This window comes from Thamnophis sirtalis, unplaced genomic scaffold (assembly GCF_051295495.1).
Source record: "Thamnophis sirtalis isolate CommonGarterSnake01/CBP01778 unplaced genomic scaffold, rThaSir2_p1.2 scaffold_9, whole genome shotgun sequence".
Taxonomy (NCBI): Eukaryota; Metazoa; Chordata; class Lepidosauria; order Squamata; family Natricidae; genus Thamnophis; species Thamnophis sirtalis.
The window spans coordinates 53,689,977-53,707,393 of record NW_028261389.1 but is presented as its reverse complement, the minus strand read 5'-3'; the positions used below and the strand labels follow the sequence as shown (position 1 = coordinate 53,707,393).

General features: G+C 46.0%; 1 protein-coding gene across 3 annotated transcripts in view; it reads left to right on the top strand.

Moving 5' to 3' along the window:
* The window catches only part of IMMP2L (inner mitochondrial membrane peptidase subunit 2), a 127,541-nt gene that overhangs the window by 59,294 nt on the left and 50,830 nt on the right, over window positions 1–17,417 (top strand). The gene's annotated exons all lie outside the window — the stretch shown is intronic.

The following is a 17,417-nucleotide window of genomic DNA, read 5'->3' as shown; positions in this document are numbered from 1 at the left end:
TGCCGTCGCCTATGGCTGGCTCCACAACTTTTTGCTACTATTCACCGCCTGTGGCCTACTTGCCTCCCAGACATTTCATGGCCTTTCTCTCTGGGCCATCATTGGGGAGCAAATTGGGGCCTATGATTTTACTGCCATCCTGGGCTTCCTGTTCATCCCCCCACTGACTTTCTACAGTAATGAGAGAGAGGACTGGAAGTGTGACTCTCCCTTTATTGCTATCATCATATGTCTCTTTTATTACTCCCTGGATCTCGGGTGCTCGTGTGGGAGGTTTTGGACATTACTCCCTCCTTGGCTTTTTTGGACTATATTCAATCAATTTGCTATATTGCACAGTTTTTATAATTTTTTATACATTTGTAATTTTTGTAATTTTTAATTGTATGGAGAGTGTGTGGTATGACTGTGGTTGACTGAATGTTCCCACTTTTACTATGATATTGTTGTTTCCCTTGTTTTAATTTGTTTTGTGGAGATTGATTGATGGTATGTGTGTGTATGTGTGGTGGGCCAGGAGTATAGCTGGGTACCTCCTGCACTGAGTGCTCTGGCAGAAGTGTTAGGGGGACCCATGCTTGGTTCCGGCCCTTGGATGTGTGTGTCGAAGGGCCTGCTGGTGAATCCGGCAGCCTGGGGTGAGGGTGGAGGGACTATAGATGCGGGAGTGGGCCGGAACATTGGGGTCATATTGGGGAGGGGCAGATATGGCGGGAACTTCAGGGCGAGCCATTACCGGGGAAGGAGGGTTCCCTACGTCAGAGGGATCCCTCCTTCCGGCCCTGTTAGTTCCACTCCAAGGCCAGAGCAGTCAGGCGTGAGCAGTCAGGACCCTGGTCTCAGGCTGTTGTTGCTAAATGCCAGGTCTGTGGTTCACAAGGCTCCCCTCGTCCAGGACCTAATTTTAGACAAGGGGGCAGACCTGGCATGTATTACTGAAACCTGGCTGGGCCCGGAGGGAGGAGTCCCCCTCACTGAAATGTGCCCAGAGGGTTTTCAGGTGCTTCATCAACCGCGACCCCAGTAAAGGGGTGGGGGAGTGGCCATTGTTATCCGAAAGTCTTTAGTGCCTCGTAGGATCCCTGCTCCGGAGCTTGTCGGGTGTGAGTCCTTGCTGGTGAAGATGGACCTTGCGGGTCAAGTGGGCTTGTTGTTAACGTACCTGCCTCCCAACAGCGTGACGACAGCCCTCCCCTCGCTCCTCGAGTCAGTAGCTGAGCTGGCAGTTGAGTTCCCCAGACTTATGATACTGGGGGACTTCAATCTGCCTTCTCTCGGCGAACACTCTGATGGAGCGCAGGAGTTCATGACTTCCATGACAGCCATGGGCTTGACCCAAGTAATCCAGGGCCCGACTCACTCAGCGGGTCACACACTCGACCTCGTATTTCTCTCGGAGCAGTGGAGTTGTGATCTTGGTTTGAGGGGTAGTGAGATCTTGCCCCTGTCATGGTCGGACCACTTCCTACTGAGGCTCGACTTTCGGAGACCAATCCCCCGCTGTAGGGAGGAGGAACTGATTAGGTGGTTCCAACTCAGGCGTCTTATGGATCCTCAGGGTTTCCAGACGGCGCTTGGTGTTGTGCCTGATACTCTCGCCCACAGTCCGGTGGAGACCTTAGTTGCTGCTTGGAACTCAGCAGCGTCTGAGGCTCTCCACCGGATTGCGCCTTTACGGCCAATCCGCAGCAGTGGATCCAGGAGGGCTCCTTGGTTTACCGAGGACCTCCGGGAGATGAAGCGCCAAAAGAGACGCCTAGAGCGCCGCTGGAGGTCCAGTAAATCCGAGTCGGACCGAGCACTATTAAAAGCTTGCATCGGAGCATACCTCTCAGCAATACGGACAGCTAAGAACACCTATATTGCCACTCTGATAGCGTCCGCTGAGTCACGCCCTGCTGCCTTGTTTAGGGTAACCCGCTCCCTCCTGAATGGGAGGGTTGTGGATAATCCCCTACGAGGTAGAGCGGAGGAGTATGTCCAGTTCCTCGCGGACAAAGTTGCTTGGCTTCGGATGGACCTGGACTCCAATTGCGCAGAGCCAGCCGGGGTACCGGGGGAGGGTCTTGAGCGACATCTCTGGACTGACTTTCAACTTGTTGCTCCTGATGAAGTGGACAAGGCCATGGGAGCGGTGAGTGCCGCCATGTGTGCACTGGACCCGTGCCCCTCTTGGCTGGTCGCGAACAGCAAGGAGGTGACGTGGGGCTGGATCCAGGCGATGGTGAATGCCTCCCTTCGGGAGGGCTTCTTTCCTCCGGCATTGAAGACAGCGGTGGTGAGACCCCTCCTGAAGAAGCCATCTCTGGATCCAGCCATTTTGAATAACTACCGTCCAGTCTCCAACCTCCCCTTTGTTGGGAAGGTTGTTGAGAAAGTGGTAGCCTTTCAGCTCCGACGGTCCTTGGATGAAGCCGATTATCTGGATCTCTTTCAGTCCGGATTCAGGCCTGGCTTCAGTACGGAAACCTCTTTGGTCGCACTGACCGATGATCTCTGGAGAGCCAGGGATGGAGGTCATCCCTCCATCCTAGTGCTTCTTGACCTCTCAGCGGCGTTCGATACCATCGACCATGGTATCCTTCTGCGACGGTTACGAGAGGTGGGGGTGGGAGACACTGTTTTTCGGTAGTTCTCCTCCTACCTCTCGGACAGGTTGCAGTCGGTGTTGGTCGGGGGGCAGAGGTCGACCCCTAGGCCCCTGAAATATGGGGTCCCACAGGGTTCGGTCCTGTCCCCCCTCCTGTTTAACATCTACATGAAGCCATTGGGTGAGATCATTCGGCGGCATGGGATAAGATACCATCAGCATGCGGATGATACCCAGTTGTATCTGTCCGCCCCGTGCCAACTCAGTGAAGCGGTTGATGTGATGTGCCAGTGCCTGGAGGCTGTCAGGGTCTGGATGGGGATTAACATGCTTGCACTCAATCCAGACAAGACCGAGTGGCTGTTGTGTTTCCCTCCCAAAAATTTGGCTAGTATTCCATCTCTCAAGCTGGGGGTGAAATTTTACGCCCCTCAGACAGGGTTCGCAATTTGGGAGTCCTCTTGGACCCACAGCTGACCTTAGAACATCATTTGTCGGCTGTGACCAGGGGGGCATTTGCCCAGGTTTGCCTGGTGCACCAATTGCGTCCCTACCTGAACCGGGAGGCACTCGCAACAGTCACTCATGCCCTCGTGACCTCAAGACTGGACTATTGCAATGCGCTCTACATGGGGCAGCCCTTGAAGAGCATTCGGAGACTTCAGCTCGTCCAGAATGCAGCCGCGCGAGCGATTGTGGGTGCACCTCGGTACACCCACGTTACACCTATCCTCCGCGAGCTGCACTGGTTATCGATTGGTCTCCGGATACACTTCAAGGTGCTAGTCGTCACTTATAAAGCCCTTCATGGTGTTGGACCTGGGTTCTTGAGAGACCGCCTGCTGCCAATTACCTCCCAAAGACCCATTAGATCACACAGAGCAGACCTCCTCCAGGTTCCGTCTACCAGCCAATGTCATCTGGCTACTACCCAGGGGAGGGCCTTCTCTGTGGCGGCTCCAGCCCTTTGGAACTAACTCCCCGCAGAGATTCGGACCCTCACCTCTCTCCAGGCCTTCCGAAAAGCCATTAAAACCTGGCTGTGTCGGCAGGCCTGGGGTTGATGAGTTCCCTTCCCCTCTCGAATCGTGTGGCTGTTGGTTGTTTTTAAATGCCCTGTATTTTTGTAGTTTTTGTGTTTTTCCCTTCCCCTCCTTGGGTTTGTGTGCCGCCCTGAGTCCCGCAGGGAATAGGGCGGCATATAAATAAAATGAAACTCAAACTCAAACTCAAACTTTATAATATATTAACCATATATATTCTGAGTTCATTGGGGAATTTGGGGATAGGATACCTACAAATGCTTAACTGAACATTTAGTAAACTAATATTTTCACTAATAATATTGTTGTAAGAATTAGCCAGTATGCTAAGGTTTACAACAGTATAATCATACCACGTCTGTGGTTCCCTAGAACTGAATTTTATTTATTCATTTATTTCCTATTTCTTAACCATCTGTTTCAGAGAACGGTTATGGGTGGGGTACAATATAATTAATAAAAATGACATTAAAATCAGAATTAACAAGTTTAAAAATATTTAAAATTATAAAAATAACATTACAATATTTCAAAAGGTGAAAAATTCCAAGATGGGGAGTTAGCCGTTAGTAATGTAAGCTGGGCAGACCAGACAGTCCCAAGCAAGGCTGAACAGCCAATAGTTTGATCCCTTTATGGAAGGCCAATAGATTGAGGGCTTTCCTCACTTCTGAGGGAATAATAATCACAATGCAGTGACAGTGGCAGAGAAATCCCTCTTTCTAGACCCTAATAGCCAAAATTCTTTGTCTGACAGGGTCTAAAGCAGTGGTCTCCAACCTTGGCAACTTTAAGACTTGAAATCCACAGGTCTTAAAGTTGCCAAAGTTGGAGACCACTGGTCTACAGCATATCTTCCCTGCCTGAACATGTGGGAATACAGACTCATAACTGTAATTGAGCCTGGGATTAAACTATAGTTGGAAGCCATGGCAGTCATTAAGTAGATCATCATGTGACCACACCCGATTTTACGATCTTTTTTGTGGTGGTCATTAAGTGGATGAAATAGTAGTTATGTCAACTGTTCGAGTAGTGAACCCAAAATAAGGAAACACTCTTGGGAGCTTTGAATTCCCCAAAGTAAAACTTTATGGGATACACCATTTTGCTATTGAAGAATCAAAAACAGCTCTGGTTTTCCCACGCAAATATTTGCTCAATTAAACAATAACTTCCCTTTCTTCCCACCCTGGGTGATCACATTGTCCAATTATGAAACATTCTTTTGTTATGGGAACAATTCATCTTCTTCTCAGGCACCTGATGACCTTGACAGTTGGTTGCCAGTCTCTCACGGTCCACTCACACATTCTGAGCATTCTATTTCATGCTTCCCTACCCCAGGTTCATTGGCAAATTGAAAAGTGTTAAGGTTTGAAAGAAGCAAAGTGGTTCAGTCTTGACAAGCTAAATGAATCCACTATACTCATTATACTAAATCTCTCTCCATGGAACTGGTGCCTGGTGCCCTAAAGTTTGGGGGCACTATGCTACACTTTAGTATTAACATTTTGAAGAATTATTATTAGTAATTGTACAGTCAGCCAAATGTTCAGTCTGGGTTTGGCATTTTTGTCTACCTATCGAGTCCTTATCAAGAACCTGGATTAGGCAAATCTTGATGATTGACAGTGTTACAAATGTCATTGCAGGATGGAAACAGTTCCAAGTAAAGCTGCCTTTGGCAAATTTCTCAATGCCTGTAGTGCTCTAATTGTTTTGGCTGCACCCAAAGCACCTATTACAATTGGTACTACCCTTGCTTGCCTTTGCCATAGTCATTCTCTTTTCATTTGTAGGTCTTTTATTTTTTATCTTCTCCAATTCTTTCTCTTCTGTTCTGCTGTCTCCAGGCACTAGTACATCCATTATCCAAACTTTTTTGTCTTTCTTATCAACAACTATTAAGTTGTTAAGTGGGGCTTTTCGCATACATTTTTAAAGTCATCCATGTATAGTAAATGGTTTATCTTGCCCTGTTGGCTGAGATTTGGTATCCCAGTTTTGTGTTTCATAGGATTATTGTCAATGGAATTAATGTGATGTTGAACAGTAGTGGTGAAAGTGAGTCCCCCTGGAATATTCCTCGTCTGATGTTGAGTTCACCAATGTTCTTCCCATTTGCTATTAGAACTGTTTTCCATGTTTGCTTTCAAAAATGTAAAGTTATTTTTTCTGATGTCAAAGTTTTCCAGACAGGTGTTAATCCAGCTGTGGGGTAATGAGTCAAATGCCTTCTTGTAATCAATCCATGCCATATTTAAATTTATTTTTCTTCATTTTGCATTTTTAGTACCATTTTGTCAATGAGCAGCTGATATTTTGTTCCTCTTGATTTTTTATAATTTCCTTTTTGTTTTACTGGACACAAACTATTTTCCATCAGATGATTGAATACAGAATTTGCCAGTATTCTTGTAAAAAGTTTGAATGTTGTTGGCAGACAAGTAATTGGGCAATAGTTGCTTGGTTTTGTGCCATTTTTGGATCTTTCATTATCAAGTATGTTTGACCATTAATGTTAAACATTCTTTTTTTTTAAACATATTTTTATTTCCATTTTCATAACATACAATCATATGTATACGATACATACCCAGTATCATATAGTATTAAATAATGATTACATCAGTTCATCTTGTCATCAACGCCCCCAAAAAAGTTAACACCCATTATTAGCTCTTCTACTCTCCATACACTTCTTTCTTCTACCTCTCTCCTACTTCCTATCTTCCCTCCATCATCCTTTCCTACTCTACTTCCCCTTCCTTTCTCCTTCTCCCTTCTCTACATTCCACTCTTCTTTATCATCATCATCCTCATCTTCCCCCCTTACCCTCTCTCCTATCCCTCTCTTCCCATGTTTCTTCTCCCTTCTGCTTCCCACTCTTCCTCTCATCGGTGTATTTCCGCTTCCATATCAATATACTTAACATATCCTAGTTTTAAAGAGAAAAAATAATAATAAGAGAAGACAGTATACATGTGGAATCAAATTACATTAAAATCTAACACCTCTCGTCAAACCTGATATATATCCCTCCCTCCCACCCTCTCCCCAGCCTTCCCTCACCCGACTTCCCAGAACCCATACACGGTATAAATCTTTAACAAAAACAGTCTAAAATATATTGGAAAAAAGAATAGAAAATTGATAACATCTTTACATTGAACTTAGCTTCTCCTTGCTAAGCTAACTTTAAACAACTTATATCATTCCTGATCTTAATCGTAAGCTATCTGGAATTTCTTAGTCCCGTATTTATTTTGTATATAATCAATCTATTTTTTCCAATCTCATTTGTATCTCTCGTTTGAGTGATGCTTAAGATATGCAGATATTTTAGCCATCTCGGCTAAATTTGTGACTTTCAATGTCCATTCTTGAATAGTAGGCAAGTCTTCCTTCTTCCAGTATTGCGCCACCAACAATCTAGCTGCAGTTATTAAGTGCAAAATCAAATTAATCTCTACAGCTGTACAATCAATAATTATACCTAACAAAAATAACTGAGGAGTAAACTTTATTTTTAAAGAACATTTTGCATAATCCACCATATTTTTATCCAAAATGCCTTAACCTTTTTGCAAGTCCACCATATATGAAAATATGTAGCATCGAGAGAACCACATCTCCAATATTTGGGTTGTAAATTCGGATACATAAAAGCCAACTTTTTAGGATCCAAATGCCATCTATAAAACATCTTATAAAAATTTTCTCTCAAGTTTTGGGCTTGTGTAAATTTTACATTTCTTACCCAAATTCTTTCCCATGTATCCAACATTATTGGTTCTTCAATATTTTGAGCCCACTTTATCATACAGTCTTTAACTAATTCTGTTTCGGAATCCATCTGTACTAATACATTGTATATTCTCTTTATATACATTAAACTTTGATCTCTTATTTGTTTGCAAGAAACCAATTTTTTTATCTATTTTCCACCTAGCCTGTAGCTGTCCATACTGGAACCATGTTTGAATTACCTTTTCCTCTTTTAATACATCTAAAGATTTTAGTTGTAATACACCCCTTTCTAGGGTAAGAAGCTAGGGTAAGAATGTTAAACATTCTTCACTTGTTGCATTTTGAAGCATTTGATCAAATTGAGTGGCCATGTGATGATGGAGGCTGGTCAAGTGTTTTAGTCAGTATCCATGCAGTTCGTCCAAGCCAGGAACACTCCAGTACTTGACCTTCTTTGCTTGTTTGCCACTATGTCAGTTTTTATTACAATATTTTCCATTGTGTTTTGTGTTGTTTGTTGTTGAATATCTTTGATCCAGGAAGCAGTTTTGTTGTGTTCCACTGGGTGTTCCCACAGTTCTTTCCAAAAGTTCAAAGTTTTTTCTTTACATGGGTGAACATTAGTTTGGACTTGATTTTCATCAAGGGACCAGTAGAAGAGGTGTTGATTTCTTCTGAAATGGACATTTTGAAGATATTGTTTTATTCCTCCTTCGCATCTTTCAATTTTCTTTGCTGTGGCTACTACACGTTGTTTTAGTTCTTCCATGATTTCGGTTATTGTTTTTTCCTCCAGGTTGTATTTTTTGTGCAAACTATTTTTCAGCACCAATCAGTACCAATCTACCAATCATGATACAACCACACAACCAATCATTCCACTTACTGAAACAAAGCTAGCACTCCACCCCCACCCCCACCAAGATTTATAGAAAGACGGCAGCTCCGATCACACTTTAAGCCCAAAACCCAGCCTGAAGATGGCGAGTGAGACATCGCTGAAACGTTGCCAAGACAATCTCAATCTTACACGGGAAAAGACCCGAATACGACAAGACCAGCATATATGTATGTGTGTGTGTGCGTGTGTGTGTGTGTGTATGTATTTATGTATATATATGTGGTATTGTATCTGTCACTTTGCTTAGTCCAATACTACTTCTTATTCCTTATTAATACTGTCTCACGTCCAACAACTTTTGGAGTTTTATAAAAAATTCTCTATTCCATTGCCATCACAGTCACAGTCAAAATCCATACACATATAATATAGTGCTAGATATATTCTTAAAAGTTAGTCTGGAGTTTCTCCTCTCCCCCATATCCTTTTTTCAGTCAATGGCTGTCCAAAGCTGTCAAACTCTCCCACTGCTAAATCACTGCTGCATCTTTGGTGGAGATCACCCTTCTCCTCATTGTCTCCAGAGCTTCCCCTCTACCTTGTCGATCCCTCCAGGATTAACACTGCCCTTTTAGGGCCTCCAAGCAGAAAAAAATTGGGCAATGGGAATGAAGCTCCATTCCCTTGCTCTGCTTTTCTGTGATGTCACCACTGGAAGTCCCACATGGAAATTTTGAACTTATTAGGCCTGAATCTCCTGACTTGGGGGGGAAAAAAATCCATCCTACTTGGAACTTTACCTTAATAGCTCTGAGGTCCTTGGTTAACACTTGAACTGTTAAGTTTTTAGCAGTCCCAGACTGGGAATTGAATGGAAGTTTAAATCATAAATAGTAATAGTAGTAATAACAACAACAACAACAACAACAACAACAACACACTTCTATGTTGCCCAGCTTTCAACAACTCTTAGTGGATATCGACTGTTTTAATCATGGCATACTGCTGTCATAGTTTTGAAATGTAAGTTTCAAAGAAGTTTCAAACATAAATAAAACCTGTGGTTTAAGAAACATAAATCAAACCTTCTTTGTTTATTTGAAAAATAGTTAATTTTAATGAGTGGGTCAATTCTGATTATTTCTTTTTATGTCAAGGATTTCCCTTGAAAATTTTGGGTGGCATAGGTGTTAAGGAAATTGTAGACAGACATATGGGTAGATTTTGTGGCTCACTGATTTGGTGAAAATAAAGGATGATTATAAGGATAACCTCTTGAATGTTATCTATTAATGCAAAACTAATAAAAATTGAAGCATCATTGTACAAATTAATGTCTTTGGCAAGCTTATATATTTGATATCCAGTTGAGCTTATATTAGGATTTTTTTTACATCAACAGTCTGCAAAGGTTTTGAACTTTCAACTGGGTGGAAACCCAGGAAGCTTTCAGATTCGGGTTTCCACAGATTGTACCAACACGTCTCTCTTATTAAATTGGAACTTTGATGAAAGCGATGCCTTGAACTCTAATTTAATTCTGGATGATATTTGGAACTCTGACCTTAACCCGAATCTTCCTTTAAAATAAATCAGCAGCAACCCCGGTACGGGGTGCTGGCGAGGGGTAGTGATTCCCACCACTGACCTGACCCGGTCAGCGTAAAATTTCAGCAAAGAATTCAGATAAGAGCCTTCTGAGAAAAGAAGATGAGATGAGATGCTTCTCTACATATCTCCCAAGCAGTAAAGGAATTTTGGTGATTTATCGTGTCTGCAAAGATGCAGCTAAACGTGAGTGCATACTCCCACTCCTTCTCCATCCAAGACTCAGAAATATACTGGAGTGGAGATAATTACTCCTTCCATACAGCGATAAATGAAATGACCTATTACCCTGCAACTGAGTTGAAGACAGATTCCCTATCAAAATGGGGAATTCAACCACCAGGTTGGGCTTTCTTCCCAGGTCATGGATGGAAGGGATGCCATCCCTGGGTACCTGCCCTCCCTCAGCAGATGGCACCATGACAGATAACTGGGCAGTGGCCAACCCAGGGGTTGAAACCCCCCCCCCACCGAGACCAATCTCACCTGCAATGCCCCAACAAGTTCTTACCCCACCTCTCTACAGAGACTCTACCACAGAAGAGTCATCTGGGCCAACAACCTCCGAAACCTAAGGTGATGAAGAGTCCTACCAATGGGGAGGCCTCGGAGGAGGAAAATTCCGAAGACGACCCAATGGTTAGTGCACCCATCCGCCCCTTTACTATAAACTGCAACCTCCAAGTGCCAGAAATGGGAGTGGAGGGGGAAGTTGGGGCAATTGTAGACACCGGCTGCACCTGATGCTTAATCATTATGTCGATTGTGGAGCAGCTAGGCATACGCACAAGATCTCTAAGCCATCCTATTCGGTTTGAGCAAGTGGATGGAACTCTGATTGGGAGGGGGGCAGCCACGAATATTACCGAGTTGGTAAAGTTGATGATACGCCACCACTATGAATTCTTCAGATTCATCGTAGCTCCAAAAATGCACAAATCAATTATCTTGGGGCTTGCATGGCTGGACAAGTGGGTGCCTATAATAAAGTGGGAGGATGGCATTAGGAAATTGATTATCGGCTTTGGGCCATTACCACTGGTGGAGCCAAAAAGCCACCCAGGAACGATGGAACCCAATAGCCCAGACCATTCGGAACCTGCAGTACCTGCAGCAGACACCAAACCCCCAGGAATCCAACAAGTACCAAAACACTACTGGGTCTTGGCAGAGGTGTTCAGTGAGGAAGATGGCAATTATCTTCCCCCTCATTGGCCCACAGATTGCGCAATAAACTTCAAAACTGGGGCTACCTTACCAAAGCCAAATTTTTCTCCATGACTCCCAAAGAGATGGTTGAATTGAGGAAGTACATCGACATCAATTTTAAACAGGGATTTATTGAAACAGCGAAGTCAAAAGTAGCGGCCTCAGTGCTCTTCAGAGAAAAGAAAGATGGTGGCGTTCGTCTCTGTTGATCTGCGAGCCTTGAATGCAGTATGCGAAAAGAACACTTATCCCCTTCCCCTCATGAAAGTTATGTTGAACCACTTGGCTAAAGGCAAGATCTTCACCAAGCTGGACTTGAGAGAGGCGTATTACCGCATACGGATCAGAGAGGGAGATGAGTGGAAGACCGCTTTTAACACACACACACCTGGCAGTTTTCAGTACAAAGTCATGGCATTTGGGCTACAAGGAGCACCCACAGGCTTCATGCAGTACATAAATGAGGTGCTACACCTGTATCGCGGAGTGCTCATTTATCTCGATGACATCTTGATCTTCTCTGGAACCCTAGAAGAACATGTGAAGTTGCTATGGCAAGTTCTGAAAAAACTTCTGGCTGCCAAGCTATACACAAAGTTGTCGAAGAGTGAGTTCCACAAGACCTCACTAGATTACTTGGGGTATCACATCTCCAACGAGGGGATAGAAATGGATCCAGGAAAAGTGAAAGCTGAGTTAGACTGGAAACATCCAAGCACTCGCAGACAACTGCAAAGCTTCCTTGGATTTGCCAATTTCTACAGGCAGTTCATTCTGACTTTTGCGGAAATTGCCCTCCCATTGACTGAGCTATTAAAGAAGCCAAAAGCAAACCAAACCCTGAATTGGATAATGGACAGTCAAAAAGCCTTTGAGAAATTAAAACGGCTCTTTGCTCAAGAGCCCATACTACAACACCCCAACCCAGAACGACCATCCAGACGAATGCCAGTGATGTAGCAATAGCTGCAGTGCTACTGCAAAATAATAAAGAGGACTACCTCTTGCCATGCACTTACATATCCAAGAAACTCACCACTACTGAAAGGAGGTGGGCCATTTGGGACAAAGAAGTGTTCGCGATCAGGTGGAGCATACTCATGTGGAGACATCTCCTGGAAGGGGGGGGGGATATACTGTTCGAGGTGTAGACTGATCATAAAGACCTCAAAGTTCTCAAAGCCCATTGAAGGTTATTCCCCAAACAAGTTCATTGGGCACAATACTTCCAAAGGTTCAAATTCGAAATTAAACACATCCCCGCAGGAAAGAACTTGTTGTGGGATGCTTTGTCGAGGAAACCACAGTACAACAGTAAGAAGGAAGAAGTTGTTCACCCCATCATTTCTTCCTCTCAGCAACAGGTGGCCCAGGTCACCACCCAAAGCCAGGATACGCTGACAACAGAGTTCAAAGCAGCACTCCTGGCAGACCCATGGTTCAACAATAACAAGGACATCCTAACAATGAGTGGTGGCTTAGCCTGGAAGGCGTCAATTTTGGTGGCCAAAGATGAAATAGGAAGTGGAAGATTACGTAAAAAGCTGTGCTACTTGCACAACAATGAAAACACAGCCAGGAAAGCCCCCTGGACTACTACAACGAGTGGCCAGCCCTAGCCGAACATGGGAAGAGATCGCAATGGACTTTATCATCGAGCTCCCAGACAGCAGCAGAAATAGAGTAAGCTGGACAGTTATTTATTTGTTTTCCAAGCAGGCGCATTTCATCGCTTGCTCAGCACTGCCGTCTGCAAAGAAATTAGTGAAAATGTTTGTGAAACACATTTATCGCCTGCACGGAGTGCCCAAGAGGATCATTTCATTTCATTTACATTTCATTTATTAAATTTATAGGCCGCCCAATCCCGGAGGACTCCGGGCGGCTTACAACAAAAGAAGAAAAAAGAAAAGCAAAATAAAAGAATAATTTAAAATTCACAACACACATCAGGGCTGGACCTTAACACTAAGGTCAACAGCCCCAGGCCTGCCAGAACAGCCAGGTTTTAACGGCTTTCCTGAAGGCCATGAGAGTGGGTAAGGTCCGGACCTCTGGGGGTAGCTGATTCCACAAGGTTGGAGCAGCCACAGAGAAGGCTCTCATCCGGGGGCCCGCCAGCCGACACTGTCTGGCTGACGGTATCCGAAGGAGGCCCACCCTGTGGGATCTTATCGGCCGTTGGGAGGTGTATGGCAGTAGGCAGTCTCGCAGATAGGCTGGTCCTAAGCCATGAAGGGCTTTAAAGGTAATAACAAACACCTTGAATTGTGTCCGGAGACCAGTTGGCAGCCAGTGCAGCTCGTGGAGGACAGGTGTAATATGGGTGTATCTCGGTACACCCAATATCGCTTGTGCGGCTGCATTCTGGACTAGCTGTAGTCTCTGAACGCTTTTCAAGGGTAGCCCCATGTAGAGCGCATTGCAATAATCAAGCCTTGAGGTGACAAGGGCCTGAGTGACCGTTTGAAGTGCCCCCCCCCGGTCCAAATAAGGCTGCAATTGGTGTACCAGGCGAAACTGGGCAAAGGCCCCCCTGGTCACAGCCGACAGATGGTGTTCCAGTGTCAGCTGCAAATCCAGGAGGACCCCCACATTGCGGGCCCTCTCTGAGGGGTGTAAGTTTTCACCCCTCCCCTAGGATGAAGGACGGACTGTCTGAACTGTCCTTCGGGGGCAACATCCAAAGCCACTCGGTCTTATCGGGATTGACTACCAATTTGTTCATCCCCATCCAGATCCTGACAGCTTCCAGGCATCGGCACATCACGTCCGCCGCTACACTGAGCTGGCACGGGGCAGATAGATACAATTGTGTATCATCTGCATACTGATTGTACTTTATCCCGTGCCGTCATATGATCTCACCCAGCGCCTTCATGTAGATGTTGAATAGGAGGGGGGACAGGACCGAACTCTGTGGCACCCCACATTTGAGGGGCCTAGAGGTCGACCTCTATCCCCTGACCAATACCAACTGCGACCTACCGGAGAGGTAAGAGGAGAACCACCGTAAAATGGTGCCTCTCACTCCCACCTCCTCCAGACATCGCAGAAGGATACCATGGTCGATGGTATCGAAAGCCGCTGAGAGGTCAAGAAGCACCAGGATAGAGGAGTGCCCTCTATCCCTAGCCCACCAGAGATCATTGATCAGTGCGACCAAAGCGGTTTCAGTGCTGTACCCAGGCCTGAAACCAGACTGAAAGGAATCCAGATAATCCGCTTCATTCAAGGTCCGTCGGAGTTAAAGCGCCACCACCTTCTCAACAACCTTCCCCAGAAAAGGAAGGTTGGAGACAGGACGGTAGTTTTTCAGGATCCGGGGAAGGCTTCTTAAGGAGGGGTCTCACCACCGCTTCCTTTAGTGGTTGCGGGAAAGACCCCTCCTGCAAAGATGCATTGGTAATTGCCTGGAGCCAGCCTCATGTCACCTCCCTGCTGGTCGAGACCAGCCAGGAGGGGCACAGGTCCAGTAAGCAGGTGGAGGCGCTCATCGCTCCCATGGCCTTGTCCACTTCCTCAGGGGTGACAAATTCAAACTCATTCCAGGAAATCCGACTTAGACTTACCCACGTCATCTCGGCTGGTATTGCCCAAACGGAGTCAAAGTCTGTCTGAAACTGAGTGATTTTATCTGACAGAAACTGAACAAATTCCTCAGCTCTTCCCTGCAGGGGTTCCCCCACCCCCTCACCTTTCAGGAGGGAGCGGGTCACCCTGATCAGGGCGGCTGGACGGGATTCCGTGGATGCAATAAGAGCGTAAAAATGCGTGCATTTTGCCGCCCGTATCGCCACTAGGTAAATCCTGATAAAGGCTCTTAGTAGTGTTCGATCAGATTCAGAGTTACTAGTCCTCCAACATCGCTCTAGGCATCTCTTTTGGTGCTTTATCTCCCGGAGTTCCTCGGTAAACCAAGGTGCCCTCCTGGATCCACTGCCATGGAGAGGCCTCAAATTCGCAATCCGGTCCAGTGCCTCAGTCGCCACAACATTCCAGGCAGCGACTAAGGATTCGGTCGGATTGCAGGCAAGGGAGTCAGGTATCTCTCCAAGCTCCCTCTGAAATCCCATCGGGTCCATCAGGCGCCTGGGGCGGAACCACTTAATCGGTTCCACCTCCCTGCAGTGAGGGAGTAGTTTCCTGAAGTCAAGCCTCAGCAAGGAGTGATCTGACCATGACAAGGGTGAGGTCTCTAGTCCCCTTAATTCCAGATCACGTCTCCACTGCCCCGAGAGAAGTTGAACCCTGAACTACTTGGGTCAAGTCCATGGTTGTCATGGAGGCCATGAACTCCTGTGCCCCCTCAGAGTGTTCGCCAAGAGACGGTAGATTAAAGTCCCCCAGCACCATTGGCCTGGGGAACTCTACCGCCAACCCGGCTACTGCCTCTAGTAGCACAGGCAGGGCTGTCGTGACGCAGCTGGGAGGTAGGTACGTCAGGAACAAGCCCACTTGAACCCCTAGGTCCAACTTCAAGAGAAGAGACTCACACCCCACAATCTCCGGGGCAGAGATCCTGCGAGGAACTAACGACTCCCGGACAACCACTGCTACTCCCCCCCTTCCCTGGTGTCGTGGTTGGTGGAGCATCTGGAACCCATCTGGGCACATTTCTGAGAGGGGGACTCCTCCCTCTTGGCCCAGCCAGGTTTCAGTTATACATGCCAGGTCTGCCCCCTCGTCTAATATTAAGTCCCGGACGAGGGGAGCCTTATTCACAACAGACCTGGCATTTAGCAGCAGCAACCTGAGACCAGGGCCCTGATCTCCTCTGCCACCAGGTTCTTGAGGTGAGCCTGAGGGGCCAGAACAAGGAATCGCTGTAATGTAGCAAATCCTTCTTCCCTGGTAATGGCTAGCCCTACAGCTCCCATCATATCTGCCCCTCCCGGTCGTAACCAAAATGCTCCGACCCTCTCCCCCACCCGTAGACCCTCCCCCCTCTCCCGTGGCTCCCATTCTTCCCGGCAGGCCACACATACCATTCACTCTAGGGTGAGGGGCGGATCCGGGCCCCCATCTACTTCTGCTTCTACACTCAGTGGAGGGGGCTCCAGGTCGCACCCCCAGTCCTATCATGTTCACTCAACAAACATTCTGCTCAGACACACCCCACAGTAGTCGTTAAAAATACAATATAGTGATAAAAGTAATTAATTAATTAAATTAAAAGTGGGCACATTCACTCTCACAGTTGTACAATCATACACTCAGCACACTAGTTAAAACGCCGTTCTTGAAGCTGCAAAACAAAGGCGGTCCGCGCAGTCTGAGGCGCCTGGGGCAATAATGATTTGGGAGGGAGGGGTTCCTTGTTCTTTCCCCCGCGTAGTCTAAAAATGGTGCCAAAGTCTGAGGGGGACTGGAAAGTTGGCGCTAGTTGGAAAGAGCAGATTCCCCATTCTCCTTGTTCTTGTCCTCTCTCGTCATTGATGAATGTCTGTGCTCCCCTTGTGCTCAGAAGTAAGATGGCTCTCTGTAATTTCAGACAGCAGAGTTCAGTTCACCACCAAGTTATGGAGAGAGTTCCTGAGATCCATCGGTCCACACAAGGACTTAGCTCAGCGTTTCATCCCAACACGAATGCTTCTCCGTCTCCATTTATCTGCCATTACAAAATATACAGTTATGCGTCTGCAGGCGGGTTTTGCAACATGTTCCCAAGAGCCAGGTGACTTCGGCCCAAACTTCGACCCATCCATGAGGACAGGACAGGCTTTGGTATGTCCCATTCCTGGATGCTATCTCCACCAACAATGAAGAATGGGCATTGGTCTTACCTGAGACACCCATTCTCTGGGCAGGTGGAGATAGCATCCAGCCCTACCCTGTAGGAGGTCCAGTCCGGCGTCAGCGAGGAGGGACTTTCCACTCATCATATGTCAGTCTGCAGCAATGCCTTCATCAAAAAGCTGGGTGGAGCTACCAGAGGAGACAGGACATTGAACTTTGCAGACTCAGTTCGATTGGATAACAGACAAGGTTAACCCATTCCTGGATGCTACCTCTATCTGCCCAGAAAACAGAGAACCCATTCTATATAAAATTCCCACTGATCTCTAAGATTCACTTTGAAATATGTGTATATATGTATGTACATGTATTTAATTCCTTAAAATGCCTTGTTAACTTCTATCCAAGGTGGCATTTTTAGATAGTATCAAACAAAAGATGCCAGTTTAGTGACCACAATTGGGAATGTCAATTTGATTGTTAAATGAAGCAATCACTGTATGAAACTCTATGCTTATGATCTTTCTTCAGCTTTCCTTTGCTTTATAGACCTATGAAGATTGTAAATGCAAGGAATAACGGTTGTAACTGTGAGCAATTTGCTAAATGAGGACTGTCTGTACGATTTCTGAC